Here is a 16,570-nt window from a genome sequence, read left to right as displayed (position 1 = left end):
TGCCCACTAAGATAAATATTCATTTTGCTCTTTTCTCCGTATGCAAACCACATTTCTTAAAGGCAACATTTTCATACAAATGTAGTACTAAAAACTTCTAATTGGCAACATCTGGGCTGCGAAGAGGAAAAAGAAAGAAATCTCGTACGTATTCGCGCGCAATTCGGAATTAGCCAATGAAAAGCACAAAAGCGGCCACCATCTCTCTCTCTTTCTTATTAACGGTTTTGTACTTTCTGCAGTTCTATCAGTGCTGCTAACCTCTTACTATATCATTGAATATGTATGTTATATATATATATATATATATATATATATATATATATATATATATATATATATATATATATATATATTTTACAAAAAATCATACTACTACGGAATAATATTAAATGCCTGTAAACCCTCATTTCTGTTTGCACTTTCTGTTACACTACCTTCCCCGAACTTCTTTCAAGTTATTAAGTGCAGAACGGGGAGTTATACATATTTACTTGCGCTTTCACAATATCTGCACATTGTGTAATAATAGGAGACGTATAAAATAAAACTATATACTAATACGTATATATATATATATATATATATATATATATATATATATATATATATATATATATATATATATATATATATATCATTACACATTCCACTATCCGAGGCTTTCCTTTTCTTTTCTTGCTGACGATAAATTACGCTCTTAGAAATGTTGTCTGAAAACAATAAGAATATGTGCAAAAAATACAATCAGAGGTAGAGGTCTTTAACAGGAACTAAGCAAGGGAGTTGAAAAATTTTTTATGCATGTAAAAAATATAGACATGAACCAACTTGTGAAATAAAAAGACCAGAAAACTACTCTTTCTAAATTATGTGTAAACTTTTTACCGAAAACGAAAGTTGCACGAAAGACTTTTTGTCCCTTTTTTGGCCTCCGGTGCTTGGGGTCCCTGGTTCAATCCCAGCTCGTGCCGTGTGAACTTTGTCGTGCATAAAGACCGGTGCTCATGGGTTTTCTCGGGTTTCTCCCGTTTCCTCCCACTTTCTTCATTCAGTACTCATCATCACCGTCTCCTTTAGCGTAACCGGTATAAGTATGCGACGTAAATCTAAAGATTTCATTTCATTTCCCTTTTCTGCTCATACTGCTGATTATGCGCGATTATGCCAACATCCAACTCCGCGGATAATCGTGCGATTACTGTATATACAACTAATACAGATACGTAATTACATTATCAGTTACAGTATCGGTTTTTATTTACTAATTTGCCTCACTTTATTTGCATCCCTGCAGTAAATAATTCTTATCGATAATAGTTAAAATGTATATTACATTTTAGTGCTTCACGACTGAATGATCATCTGCCTTACGTTATCTCGCAGCTGAAGAGGATGCTACACTGAAAACTACCTTGCGTTATAAAGGGTAAGTGAAACATATCTTAAAAATATCTTTCATACATTTCATTGTGTACATTAAAGAATGTAAGTTTGCCTTTTTCCTGTAATCAATACTTAATAAAGGATTTATTTTTATTTATTTATATACAATTTCATACGTGGTTCGTGATAGTAAACTCGATAGGACATAGTGGCACTATGAACATCCGAATCACTCATCATTCGAACATTCAAATATTTATTCGAATATTAGTATATTCCAAGTAATGTTAACGACGTTAATATGCTTGCCTTTATAGTTAATAATGTCAATTCTTACTTAAAACATACTTCCTTAACAGGACATTGAAGAAAAGGTAGTTGCCAACGGCCATACCATGCTGAATATACCGGTTCTCGTCCGATCACCGAAGTCAAGCAGCATCGGGCCTGGTCAGTACTTGGATGGGTGACCGCCTGGGAACACCAGGTGCTGTTGGCATCTCTTTTTCAAATTTCATTATCCTTCAAGTACGAAAATACTAGAAACATTAATTTTATAGTACTTTCAAGAGATAATTTATCAACATTATTTCATAGCGATTAATCGATATTCTAAGCGTTATACCCACTATTTCTTACACTAACAGCCTGTTTATTTGCACGGCACATTAAAATAACCTGATTTCCGATCCGTGTGCACCTACTACTATACTTAACACGGAATGTATTACCACTTTTTAAAAGTAAATTATTATGACTAAGTGTAGATCTCCGGCGAGTAAATGCCTTTCGTATACAAGCACGACACATCTCCGCTATGTGCTTTACTTTTTTACTAACAGCATATAGAAATTGGATTTCAAGGTGTTTCTACATAACAGAATGAAGCAAATTTCGTGATTTAACTCTTTCGAATAATTGTTGGTCCTGACAAGGACCGTTTGAAATGAAAAATCTTGAAGAAGATTTTTACTTAGAGCTTGTGTACTTGGTAACAGCCTTCGTACCCTCACTTACAGCGTGCTTGGCAAGTTCACCAGGCAAAAGAAGGCGCACAGCTGTTTGGATTTCCCGGCTGGTGATAGTTGACCGCTTATTGTAATGGGCCAAACGAGAAGCTTCAGCAGCAATACGCTCGAAGATGTCATTAACAAAGCTGTTCATGATACTCATAGCTTTGCTAGATATGCCAGTGTCAGGATGCACTTGCTTCAAAACTTTGTAGATGTAAATGGCATAGCTCTCCTTCCTCCTCCTCTTCTTCTTCTTATCTCCCTTGGAGATATTCTTTTGGGCTTTACCAGCCTTCTTTGCAGCCTTTCCGCTAGTTTTTGGTGGCATGATGACTCACTCGTTCAGCAAAATTAGATGTGTCCGCCGATTTATCGACTTCATTTAAATTACAGTACGTGTTTCAATTCGCGCCAACTGCCTTGCTTTTCATTTGATGCACTCGGGTGCACGCTTGAAGTAGTAACAAAACTGACTTGATTCATGGGAGGCCGCAATTTTTCCTCTCATCTTATTACGAAAGAATATTGAACAATGTCTGGTCGCGGCAAAGGTGGAAAAGTCAAGGGAAAGAGCAAGTCCCGCTCCAGCAGGGCTGGCCTTCAATTCCCAGTAGGCAGAATCCATCGTCTTTTGCGAAAGGGTAACTATGCCGAACGAGTTGGTGCTGGCGCTCCCGTGTATTTGGCTGCAGTCATGGAATACCTGGCAGCTGAAGTTCTTGAGTTGGCAGGCAACGCTGCTCGTGACAACAAGAAGACTAGGATTATTCCACGTCATCTGCAGTTAGCTATCCGTAACGACGAGGAATTAAACAAGTTGTTGTCTGGAGTTACAATCGCTCAGGGTGGTGTTTTGCCCAACATTCAAGCTGTACTTCTGCCCAAGAAAACTGAGAAGAAGGCATAAATGTAAGACCTATATCTCATACAAATCGGCCCTTATGAGGGCCACAAACCCCTTTATAGAGGAGATTTACGATTGAAATGAATTGTTTTCGATATACAGACTCATCAAAAGTGTCTGAGATAGTTGCTTAGTGTCATTCGAAATTCTCGCTGCTATTCGATTAATTAGTATGTGTAGTCGTCGATCGTAATTGAAGCCCATAGGAAGTCACACTATCTTTAGAATACTCCAAACAGCGATGTGCTTAGTTCCCACTACATTATTAATTATAAGATCATTACCTTTTGTATTGTCGCTAGCTACATTTTTTTGATATTTGCGTACATCGGGCTCATATTACCCAGAGGACAGGACAGTCGAGCCCAGATTCTCAGCAATGGAAGAAAACCTCATACCACATATTCTCATGTACTTCATGCTAGACAAAGGAATTTCCAACATTCTTAAAGCACTCATGTTTCTCTCTTGCGTTGGCTTGGCTGAAATTACTCTGTTCAATATGTTCTCGACATTTATTATTGTTCATTACTATGCCCCAATGACATCATGAACAGAGCGGATCAAAAAACTTTCCTAAATTTCTTTTGCAACATAGTAATGACATTAAATGCACACTTAAGTACGATTTATTCTTTGCAAGGTCGATATTCATATTTGTGTGATATGTGTTATATGTATATGGTTTGTAATACGCAACTACTCTTATTCTCTGATCTCAGAACTCATTTGCTACTGTGCCCAACGAGCGAGCCTAGGTTTCTTGTAACTACTGCCTTTCTTTAGTAAATAATGTGAAGTATACAATGCATTAACCTACATCTCATATTTGTATTACTCTTTATTTTACTAACCCGCTACGAAGTGTCATTAATTTACATGTAAATCACAATAGACACTACCGCAAAAGAAAAAAATCGAACCCAAGACCACGTAAACAAGATAAAGGACAAGATTCAGGTTTCTAACGCATTATTCGCCCCTCACAGCACAGTATAGAAGTTGTATAAGCCTCTATACGTACATCCTACTGTCAGAACAGAAATTCCGACTTGCGTTTCGCATCTCTCATGCTCGCTACTTCCAACAAATCGCCAATTTCCAACCAGAACCCCTTCTCCAGCATTAATACTGCTACATATGAATACGTATACATGAACGTACATAATGTAAAAAAAAACGTATGATTTTCTCAAATTAATCTCTCTACGTCTGTAATTTTGTGTGCATCAAAAGGCTTTAATGTAGTTACACGAATTCTTATAATCTAACAGAAAATCGCACAAAGTAAATCTTTCCCTTTATATAAATTTGTTGGCTCTGAAAAGAGCCGTTTATGCCAATTTTATATCCAAAATAGGAGGAACCCCAACTTAACCTCCGAAACCGTACAGGGTTCTTCCTTGCCTCTTCAAGGCATACACAACATCCATAGCTGTCACTGTCTTCCTCTTGGCGTGTTCTGTGTATGTAACAGCATCTCTGATTACGTTCTCCAGGAATACTTTCAATACTCCTCGGGTCTCTTCATAAATGAGACCAGAGATACGCTTCACACCACCACGGCGAGCAAGACGCCTAATAGCGGGTTTGGTGATACCCTGGATGTTGTCACGAAGAACTTTACGGTGGCGCTTGGCACCTCCTTTGCCAAGACCCTTGCCTCCTTTTCCACGTCCTGTCATTTCGATATGTTACTGCTTCGCTCACCACACACGAGAAATACAAGCCCAAGCAGCCCAAGACTCGTGGTTTTGTTCCTTCGATCATGCAGGGAAAGCACGGAGGAAAAACACAAAACGTGTCTAAGCCAATGAGAACTGTCCTTTTCGACTGACTTTATCCAATGAGAAATAGCTTGATTTAACGGTTTTGCTCTTTATATAACTTGACTTCATTCAGCGCGCAATTATTTGAAACAAGTCGTGACAGTTGCAATGGCACGTACCAAGCAGACAGCTAGGAAATCTACTGGAGGCAAAGCTCCTCGAAAGCAGCTTGCCACCAAAGCTGCAAGAAAGAGTGCTCCAGCTACCGGTGGAGTGAAAAAGCCCCATCGTTACAGGCCTGGTACTGTGGCTCTCCGAGAAATTCGTCGTTACCAGAAGAGCACTGAATTGCTCATCCGCAAGCTGCCCTTCCAACGACTCGTCCGAGAAATTGCACAAGATTTCAAGACAGATCTTCGCTTCCAAAGCTCAGCTGTCATGGCTTTACAGGAGGCAAGTGAAGCTTACCTTGTAGGGCTTTTCGAAGACACCAACTTGTGTGCTATTCACGCAAAGAGAGTCACAATCATGCCTAAGGACATTCAGCTTGCTCGCCGCATCCGTGGGGAACGTGCTTAAGTTTGAAGTTCTGGCACTGAGTTCAAAAACGGTCCTTTTTAGGACCAATACACTACTTAGAGATGCTGTTATCCTAACAAGGATCTTGTCCATACTTGTTATCTTTTTTTTTTAAATTCTCACGCCGTATGTTGCATAGTTAATACATCTACCTTCGTTTTCCTCTCGTTTCGTATATCATCCTATCTTTCAAGTATATTCTTTAGTTTTCCCCTATGTTTACCGATTGATTATCTTCGTTTTATGTGGTCAAGGATTCGATTTTGCCATATGTTGCATAAGTTAACTTCGATTCAACCACTGTTTGCCCTTCTCAACGTTATTAATCTCATAGAACTCGCAGGCGAAATATGTACTTCTTCCAAGGTAGCAAAAGTAATATTTTCTCAGAGGTCGCTGCTGTTGAATGCAAACGTTAAACTAAACTTTCTTTAAGTGTCTGTTTGTACTTAACATCAGTTCAATTGTACACCTACATTTCTGCTGGTGTTACTATTTTTCTTTATAGCAATATTACGAATTATAAGACGGTATCCGTGGTTATTAGCGTGTTCCCTTTTCCTAACACTTTCTCATTACACCAGTATTTCCATCATTCATTAGGCGTAATCACCCGTCTCCTTTATCATAAAAATCATAATAGTACGACGTTAAATTGAAACAGTCTACTTCACTTTCACGAGTTGTAATAAGTTCGAACATTTCTTTCACCCCAGCCTTGAAAAGAGTTGATTTTAGTTTAGTGTCCCTTTCAGCAGCAAGGCTGTTTCAAACGTGGACCTACTTATTAACGTGCAATGCGAAACATTTGAGCTCCCACCGAGAATCGAACCCAGTCAGCCTGCAAAAGTTTTTCTAACAAATGCATTAAGTGCGTTTTCTGTACTGTTTCGCTACTTGAAGATAGGAACAAGGAAAAAGTAAGTGATCACAAATTGACATTACGTAATGTGTTCCCCATTTTTTTTCGAGTACACCATTCTTGACACCCGTGAAAGCTTTCTTTCCCCACCCTCAATTCCCCTCTGTTATAAAGCACTTACATCAAGAAGTGCTTCGGTTAAAAAGAAAACTCAAAGTCCCTTGCGTGTATACTATACATTGCTATGAATGAACATGTGATAATGATAGGAAAAGCACAATTTTACTCTTCTCAAAGTATTTGATGGCTCTAAAAAGAGCCGTTTTAAAATGTCAGATGATTTACTGACACATTTACTTCTTCTTTGGTGCAGCCTTCTTAGCACTTTTCGGTTTTGCTGTAGCCTTCTTTGGCTTCGGGGCCTTTGGCTTCTTGGGAGTTTTTGCCTTCTTCACTTTAGATGGTGATTTCTTAGGTTTGGGAGCAGCAGCCTTTTTCTTTTCACCAGTCTTCTTGGGACGTTTAGCTGCTGGCTTTTTCGCAGGCTTCTTCTCCTTTGATGCTGATCGTTTCGCCTTGGTTGAAGATCCACCTTCAGGCTTCTCCTTCAGCGATGAAGCACTAAGCTTAAACGATCCAGATGCACCTTTTCCCTTGGTCTGAACCAAAGACCCAGAAGCAACTGCACTTCTCAAGTATTTCTTGATAAATGGAGCAAGCTTCTCGGCATCCACTTTGTAGTTCTGAGAGATGTATTTCTTAATAGCTTGCAGTGAACTTCCTCCCCTTTCCTTCAAATTCTTGATGGCGTTGTTCACCATTTCTGATGTTCTTGGATGAGAAGGTGTTGTTTTTGGTTTCTTAGGCTTTGCAGACTTCTTAGGAGAAGCCTGTGCCGGGGCTGCAGGTGCTGATGCCGTATCTGCCATTGCTTTCTGCAATAAACTCAACGATACTGAAGAATGAAATTTTCGCTGGCAGGCAGCGTTGAGTTTGGTTACGGAGCGCGGACCGGATAGAAAGCACTTGCTGAGGCGGGCTGAGGTAAACAGAAGTTCGTAGTTGCCACAACGATAAGTGTGTTTCCTTCTATTTTGATAAACGATTTTTTTCAGGTATTCAATGAATGCACCAGATCCTATTCTTCCTTACTGGCTAGAAGAAACTTTATTCCACATAACTCAAAAGGCATTTGTTTTTATTCGCTTTTCTATTTTATGTTTCAGTCATTGCTAAGTCGGTCACACTACTTTTTCACCCTCCTTGTGCTTATAATTTTCATAATTTAACATGGAAATACTTATCAATAAATAATTATATTACCATGGTAATTAACTTCAATCCTTCCTGTGATTATACGCAAAGTACCATCTTCGTACTGCTTACTATAGTTCAATGAAGGGAATCTATAAAGTAACGCGTGTCGCACACATCTGCCTTGCAAACTCCCTGGCCTACTTCCAATGTATAGACTTTTATTTCAAATCCTGATTTAATTTCATAATTTTCTGTAGATTTTAACATTTTATTACCCAGCTTCTTAATACGAATGACAATCAAGCCTAAATATTTATTCCCTTTAACTTTATTTTTCTTTTTTATTTTGTGCCTTGTTTCATATTTGTTCTTACGTTAGCAATTAACGCACTTACCGTAGTTATGTATGAACAGGTTGTTTCTATATTTATTTTATTCCAAATAAATTAAATATATATACGGATTATTTTATGGTAGTTGATATTTTCTGTTGTTTCCTACGTGAATTGAGGAAACGCACGGACTTTCGCCTAATTCTTGTGCTACTTTCATATGTCTGTATCTGTCGAATGCTGTCGATCTGTCGAAATGTGTATTACTATCTGTCGATTCATCGAGTGAACTGAATTCGTTAACCATTTCACCAGGCGCGCATGCATTTTTTTTTTCTTCTAAGGGATCCAAGCTTCGGGGGGCAAGGTTCCAATACTACAAGCCACTATGTCTATATACTATTATTCTGCATTCGAAAACACGATAAATATTCCACTTACTTTTTCACAAAAACATGATACAGACAGAGTACAGATGAAGTGTAAGATCAGATTTATATTGATGATACATCAATATTTTCCCTGTTAATAACTACATTTAATGAGAAAGTCTGCAAATGTATGTTCACTTAGGAACTTTTGCGAGGAGTCCGCACCCGGTGGACACCCCGTGAGTACGCCTCTGCACTTGACTATACTTCGAATTATACTGCAAACAGTTGTATTTTAGTTTCCCCGTTTAGTTCATCGATATCATTAACACAAAGAAAATAGATGTTATAGATGCGTATTCTCAGTTCTCGCTTTATATCCGGACGTCTGCAAAAATCTACTCCTTTTCTTTCTTTCACGCATCCACCAAACTAACAATGATTTGTATTATAATATTTGCGCATAAAATGTATATCTCATACCTTCCATGTTCTCAAGTATTCATAGACAAAAACGGTTACTTTCTGCGAACAAATTGTCCAAACACAGTGCAAATGTCATCTATAGATTGTCCTGGTTCCGTCTGCGTGTACATAACAATGCGTCATAATCATACATTGCACATTAAGGATATCAATTAATCTTCCCAAATTCCTAGATATGCCTGGCAAAAGTTCCGCGTGTTGTAAGGATATTACATTTGTACTACCGACAAGGTGGTATCTTCCAACATTGAAGTTCAATAAACCCCAAATGTGTCGGATATAGTATTTGATTTCTTGTCTCATTGTTTGCGTCAGAGATGTCTTCTCAAGTTAGGATTTACGATACATACAGGATGAGTTGTATATATTGTTGCTGCCAGCTCTATATTAATCCCATATTTGTAAACGAATAAAAACAGTATTCTAATTATAACAATGTGCTCACAATTAATTTTATTCTTAATTGTTATACGTATTGTTGATTAAAAATGAAAATGTTGCTAAGTGAATTTTATTAATATTTTCTGTTGCGTGATATAGGAAGTGAGTGAAATATTGGAGGAATATAGTGTGCGTAGCAGATGATGTGCAGTGGCTTTGGATCGCCTGTGATAAGGTAAGGCATTTGCTATTTTAATTAACACATTTTATATACTGTAATCCTAATTATTTTTATGTGAATGTGCTTACTACTTGTGTATTCAGTGGGACCGATGTTTTAATATGTATGGTCAAGCAGTGTCGAGCCTGGTCAGTGTGTGGATAGGTGACCATTTTTTGTAAATCGATAACATTTAACTTTGTAAACACGGATGAAGTAGAAGTATATTTATTTTATTTTTTACCTCAAATATGTAGGACACTTCTCCTTTGTACATCAATTATTATTATTAGTTCAACTTGTTTACAAGTTAAATGAAAAGAATAGTCGTTATCGTGTGATGATTGTGCTCATTAGGCTAAAGAAGACTCGTGATAAGAAAGAAAAGAAGAACGGTGCTCAAGTTTCGTCACAGCATATTCTCAAAAATTTACAGGCAAAATTCAGTGTTCTGCATGAAAAGGCATATTTGTACGAAAAAAAAAAAAAATTCTGCAGACGACAGAATTAAATAAAGTAATACACATGTATTTTAGAGTTACTGGTGTAAAATCATTACAAGTGCTTTGCCAGGTGGCCAATAAAAAGCACGAATACTATTTAAGGGAGCCAAAACAGGAGAAAGCTGGGGGCCTGAGCGATAGCAAGAATGTGCGTCCAAAGTGAACAGGAGCGAAGGCGACGCGGGTATACGTATAAGCAAGGGTAGTGGAAACCAGTTAGTTTTCGAGTTTCAATAGCACTTGTCATGCATCCATACTAGTAGCGCCCCGCTTGTAAACATTAAGTACACTATGCAAGAATACACCGCCGGTGGAAAATAGTACCTAATACAGTTATCTTTCATATATACTGACTTATTTTACAGTAGTAACCCAACACTAGTAAACGTAAAATAAAAGTGTATAACTTTATATTTAATTCTATCGCCTGGCTTAGTTTTTCACCTGTAAGATGTACTTATTTAGAGCAAGTTTCTTAACTAGCAAATTAAACCGAGAACCACAGCAACCATATATATATTCTTATGATGTACTTTTCTTTGAGTGGTGTTCTCTGTCTATTCAATAACATTTTCTCAGTTTAATGCTAGCAAAAAACAAAACAAAATCAAAGTGTTTCTATATAAATTTAGTTCACCGTGTTGTAATATCACATGGAATTGAAAAACGAATAGTCGAACCTCTGCTATCTCGATCAAACTTCTCAGGATGATATACTGACTTACCGCAGAAGTTCGACTGAATACGTTTCTCAGTTCCATGGGAGAACCTGGAGAAGCAAAAGCCTGCGCAACGGAAAATACTAAATAAACTTGTAGAGCAGGTCAAGATGTATCATCATGCCAAGTTTCATTCAGATCAGAGAAGTTTGGCTGCAGCCATTTTCATTACAAAGCACAAAATGGATGGTCCCTAACCTCGAGAATCTTCACAATTGTCGACGAGTTGAACTGCACTCATCTGATCAAAATCAAACTTAAAATGGCAGTTCACTTTCAACTGTTAAATAATATGATATGCAGGCTTCTGCTTTCCTAGTTACAGTCTATCCACTGTGGTATGCATATTAGTAGAAATGTGAGAGTGCATATTTATTAAAGATTTGCTTCAAAAAGCGATGAAAGACATAGGCATTCCCGCGGGCGGTGATAACAAGATGCCGGAAAACGAACAAGCAGAAAGAATATGGGCTGAAGAAGTGTAAACGACGACGCGGCGGCCCGTAAAGGTGTTGCCGTCCTATTAAATGAATAATATCAAAAGAAAGAAAAAAAAAGTAAAAAATTTCGCGCTCGTAATCAAGACAGAAAGCAACTAAAGGAAATCTTTGTTTTACGTCCCACGTTATGCCGCTTAGGCTAAAAGAGGCGCTGATTATGAGAAATGATTGAAATGGTGGTGGAATGAAGAAAGTGGGAGGAAACGGGAGAACCCCGCGGTAACCCACCGCACATAGTTTTTGTCCACCATAAAGTTAACTTGGCGGGGGCTCAAGACAGAAAGACGGTTGGAAAAACAAATAAACGATGTTCCATCCCGTAAAAATGTTGGCGACCTATGAAATCAATATTTTTTCTTAAAGAAAAAAAAAAGAATTAAAAAGAGAAAAAAAGGTCAAAATTTCGCGCTCGCTTCGCTCGCGATCAGCAGAGAAAAGAGGACGTGACGCACCCCTAAAAGTGTTGGCGACCGATTGAATAAATATTGTGGGTAAAAAAAAAAAAAAAAAAGTCAAAAATTTCGCGCTCGCTTCGCTCGCGATCAGCACAGAAAGAAGGACGTGACGCGCCCCTAAAGGTGTTGGCAACCGATTCAATACATATTGTCGGTAAAAAAAAAAAAAAAAAAAAACGCTCGCTTCGCTCGCGATCGACATGAAAAAGGCAACGACGTGACGCCCCGTAAAATTGTCGGCGACCTATTCAATCAATATATTCGGTTGAAAAACAAAGTCAAAAGTTTCCCAATCGCTTCCCTGCCGATCGACATAAAAAAAAAGGCAACCCCTTCACCTCTCCTTATGCATTCATCAGTAAACATACAACCATAGATCACAATACCACTCACATCACCTATCAGTTCTCCACGTCCATCAAGATCCAATCATCGCCCTGGCCCTTTATGATGATACACAACATTACATGTTATTGTGTGCATTGCCCCGCGTTACAATACATGACCAAAAAAAAAAGAGAAAAAGAGCTGCACTGCCTTCAGTGTAGACATGTTCGTATTCGTAGAAAATGATTTTAGGTACACGATAGTACAGTAATCTATCTTCACATGCTTCAGATGTGAACGATACCTACACATGAAGAGGGCTCCCGAGGTTTCCTTTTCCAATAGGATGGAGCTCCACCACACTTGCAGAATGACGAGAAGTTATGTTAATAAATATATCCCAGAGTGTTTCGTAACTCGCCCTTGGTCCTAATGATGAAGCGTTCTTCAGATGGCCCCGATGTCTCCACACATGATACTATGCGACTTCTTTTCACGAGGCTCTCAAAGATCACGTTTGTGTCCTAACATTCTCTGCAGATATGACACAGCTGCGATAGCGGATCACAGAAGCCTTTCCTCTCCTTACAAGAGACGTGTTCATTCGAGCATGGGAGTAATTCGACTATCGATCAAATATCTCCCGTGTCACGATAGTAGTCACTTTCAATTCTTCTAACGAAGGTAAGAAAAAATGCTATACAAACTTCCTTTCGGTATATAAAGGATTAGGGGCCCAGAGAATATTTTCTTTCAAGAGGATACATTCTTTTTCGAACACCCTGTATATAGATCCTCTAATTATAACTGCAAACAAAATGTTGATTTTGCAATTGCTTCCATGAGAGAAAATTCTGTGCACTTTCTTTCTGAAGGGCCGGGCCTAAACGTTTTCCTTAATCATTAAATTTAGTAGTTATCTACAATTACATAGTTTTCCATTGTTCTCAAAATAAAGATTTTTCTCTATGAATTGTTGAATGTTGCTAGGGATATTGAAGTAATTCTTTTTAGTGTTTTTTTCTTTACAATAATGTACTGAACGCCTGCATTAAGGAAGTTCGTGTGTCCATCTTGCAAAATGTTTCGTCTTTTTTCATGCCCACTAAGATAAATATTCATTTTGCTCTTTTCTCCGTATGCAAACCACATTTCTTAAAGGCAACATTTTCATACAAATGTAGTACTAAAAACTTCTAATTGGCAACATCTGGGCTGCGAAGAGGAAAAAGAAAGAAATCTCGTACGTATTCGCGCGCAATTCGGAATTAGCCAATGAAAAGCACAAAAGCGGCCACCATCTCTCTCTTTCTTATTAACGGTTTTGTACTTTCTGCAGTTCTATCAGTGCTGCTAACCTCTTACTATATCATTGAATATGTATGTTTATATATATATATATATATATATATATATATATATATATATATATATATATATATATATATATATATATATATATATTTTACAAAAAATCATACTACTACGGAATAATATTAAATGCCTGTAAACCCTCATTTCTGTTTGCACTTTCTGTTACACTACCTTCCCCGAACTTCTTTCAAGTTATTAAGTGCAGAACGGGGAGTTATACATATTTACTTGCGCTTTCACAATATCTGCACATTGTGTAATAATAGGAGACGTATAAAATAAAACTATATACTAATACGTATATATATATATATATATATATATATATATATATATATATATATATATATATATATATATATATATATATACAGTACACATTCCACTATCCGAGGCTTTCCTTTTCTTTTCTTGCTGACGATAAATTACGCTCTTAGAAATGTTGTCTGAAAACAATAAGAATATGTGCAAAAAATACAATCAGAGGTAGAGGTCTTTAACAGGAACTAAGCAAGGGAGTTGAAAAATTTTTTATGCATGTAAAAAATATAGACATGAACCAACTTGTGAAATAAAAAGACCAGAAAACTACTCTTTCTAAATTATGTGTAAACTTTTTACCGAAAACGAAAGTTGCACGAAAGACTTTTTGTCCCTTTTTTGGCCTCCGGTGCTTGGGGTCCCTGGTTCAATCCCAGCTCGTGCCGTGTGAACTTTGTCGTGCATAAAGACCGTGCTCATGGGTTTTCTCGGGTTTCTCCCGTTTCCTCCCACTTTCTTCATTCAGTACTCATCATCACCGTCTCCTTTAGCGTAACCGGTATAAGTATGCGACGTAAATCTAAAGATTTCATTTCATTTCCCTTTTCTGCTCATACTGCTGATTATGCGCGATTATGCCAACATCCAACTCCGCGGATAATCGTGCGATTACTGTATATACAACTAATACAGATACGTAATTACATTATCAGTTACAGTATCGGTTTTTATTTACTAATTTGCCTCACTTTATTTGCATCCCTGCAGTAAATAATTCTTATCGATAATAGTTAAAATGTATATTACATTTTAGTGCTTCACGACTGAATGATCATCTGCCTTACGTTATCTCGCAGCTGAAGAGGATGCTACACTGAAAACTACCTTGCGTTATAAAGGGTAAGTGAAACATATCTTAAAAATATCTTTCATACATTTCATTGTGTACATTAAAGAATGTAAGTTTGCCTTTTTCCTGTAATCAATACTTAATAAAGGATTTATTTTTATTTATTTATATACAATTTCATACGTGGTTCGTGATAGTAAACTCGATAGGACATAGTGGCACTATGAACATCCGAATCACTCATCATTCGAACATTCAAATATTTATTCGAATATTAGTATATTCCAAGTAATGTTAACGACGTTAATATGCTTGCCTTTATAGTTAATAATGTCAATTCTTACTTAAAACATACTTCCTTAACAGGACATTGAAGAAAAGGTAGTTGCCAACGGCCATACCATGCTGAATATACCGGTTCTCGTCCGATCACCGAAGTCAAGCAGCATCGGGCCTGGTCAGTACTTGGATGGGTGACCGCCTGGGAACACCAGGTGCTGTTGGCATCTCTTTTTCAAATTTCATTATCCTTCAAGTACGAAAATACTAGAAACATTAATTTTATAGTACTTTCAAGAGATAATTTATCAACATTATTTCATAGCGATTAATCGATATTCTAAGCGTTATACCCACTATTTCTTACACTAACAGCCTGTTTATTTGCACGGCACATTAAAATAACCTGATTTCCGATCCGTGTGCACCTACTACTATACTTAACACGGAATGTATTACCACTTTTTAAAAGTAAATTATTATGACTAAGTGTAGATCTCCGGCGAGTAAATGCCTTTCGTATACAAGCACGACACATCTCCGCTATGTGCTTTACTTTTTTACTAACAGCATATAGAAATTGGATTTCAAGGTGTTTCTACATAACAGAATGAAGCAAATTTCGTGATTTAACTCTTTCGAATAATGTGTTGGTCCTGACAAGGACCGTTTGAAATGAAAAATCTTGAAGAAGATTTTTACTTAGAGCTTGTGTACTTGGTAACAGCCTTCGTACCCTCACTTACAGCGTGCTTGGCAAGTTCACCAGGCAAAAGAAGGCGCACAGCTGTTTGGATTTCCCGGCTGGTGATAGTTGACCGCTTATTGTAATGGGCCAAACGAGAAGCTTCAGCAGCAATACGCTCGAAGATGTCATTAACAAAGCTGTTCATGATACTCATAGCTTTGCTAGATATGCCAGTGTCAGGATGCACTTGCTTCAAAACTTTGTAGATGTAAATGGCATAGCTCTCCTTCCTCCTCCTCTTCTTCTTCTTATCTCCCTTGGAGATATTCTTTTGGGCTTTACCAGCCTTCTTTGCAGCCTTTCCGCTAGTTTTTGGTGGCATGATGACTCACTCGTTCAGCAAAATTAGATGTGTCCGCCGATTTATCGACTTCATTTAAATTACAGTACGTGTTTCAATTCGCGCCAACTGCCTTGCTTTTCATTTGATGCACTCGGGTGCACGCTTGAAGTAGTAACAAAACTGACTTGATTCATGGGAGGCCGCAATTTTTCCTCTCATCTTATTACGAAAGAATATTGAACAATGTCTGGTCGCGGCAAAGGTGGAAAAGTCAAGGGAAAGAGCAAGTCCCGCTCCAGCAGGGCTGGCCTTCAATTCCCAGTAGGCAGAATCCATCGTCTTTTGCGAAAGGGTAACTATGCCGAACGAGTTGGTGCTGGCGCTCCCGTGTATTTGGCTGCAGTCATGGAATACCTGGCAGCTGAAGTTCTTGAGTTGGCAGGCAACGCTGCTCGTGACAACAAGAAGACTAGGATTATTCCACGTCATCTGCAGTTAGCTATCCGTAACGACGAGGAATTAAACAAGTTGTTGTCTGGAGTTACAATCGCTCAGGGTGGTGTTTTGCCCAACATTCAAGCTGTACTTCTGCCCAAGAAAACTGAGAAGAAGGCATAAATGTAAGACCTATATCTCATACAAATCGGCCCTTATGAGGGCCACAAACCCCTTTATAGAGGAGATTTACGATTGAAATGAATTGTTTTCGAT

General features: G+C 37.9%; 2 non-coding genes across 2 annotated transcripts; both read left to right on the top strand.

The window, feature by feature from the left end:
* Positions 1-1,766: 1,766 nt before the first annotated feature.
* Positions 1,767-1,885, top strand: LOC145677770 (5S ribosomal RNA). The gene has a single exon (XR_014129993.1). It is a non-coding gene; the product is annotated as a 5S ribosomal RNA (ribosomal RNA).
* A 13,051-nt stretch (positions 1,886-14,936) lies between these two features.
* On the top strand, positions 14,937-15,055 carry LOC145677769 (5S ribosomal RNA). The gene has a single exon (XR_014129992.1). It is a non-coding gene; the product is annotated as a 5S ribosomal RNA (ribosomal RNA).
* The last annotated feature ends 1,515 nt before the right edge of the window (positions 15,056-16,570 follow it).

This window comes from Thermobia domestica, unplaced genomic scaffold (genome assembly GCF_964235325.1).
Source record: "Thermobia domestica unplaced genomic scaffold, izTheDome1.hap1.1 HAP1_SCAFFOLD_1376, whole genome shotgun sequence".
NCBI lineage: Eukaryota > Metazoa > Arthropoda > Insecta > Zygentoma > Lepismatidae > Thermobia > Thermobia domestica.
The sequence above is the reverse complement of the archived record's forward strand: the minus strand, read 5'-3'. Positions and strand labels throughout refer to the sequence as shown.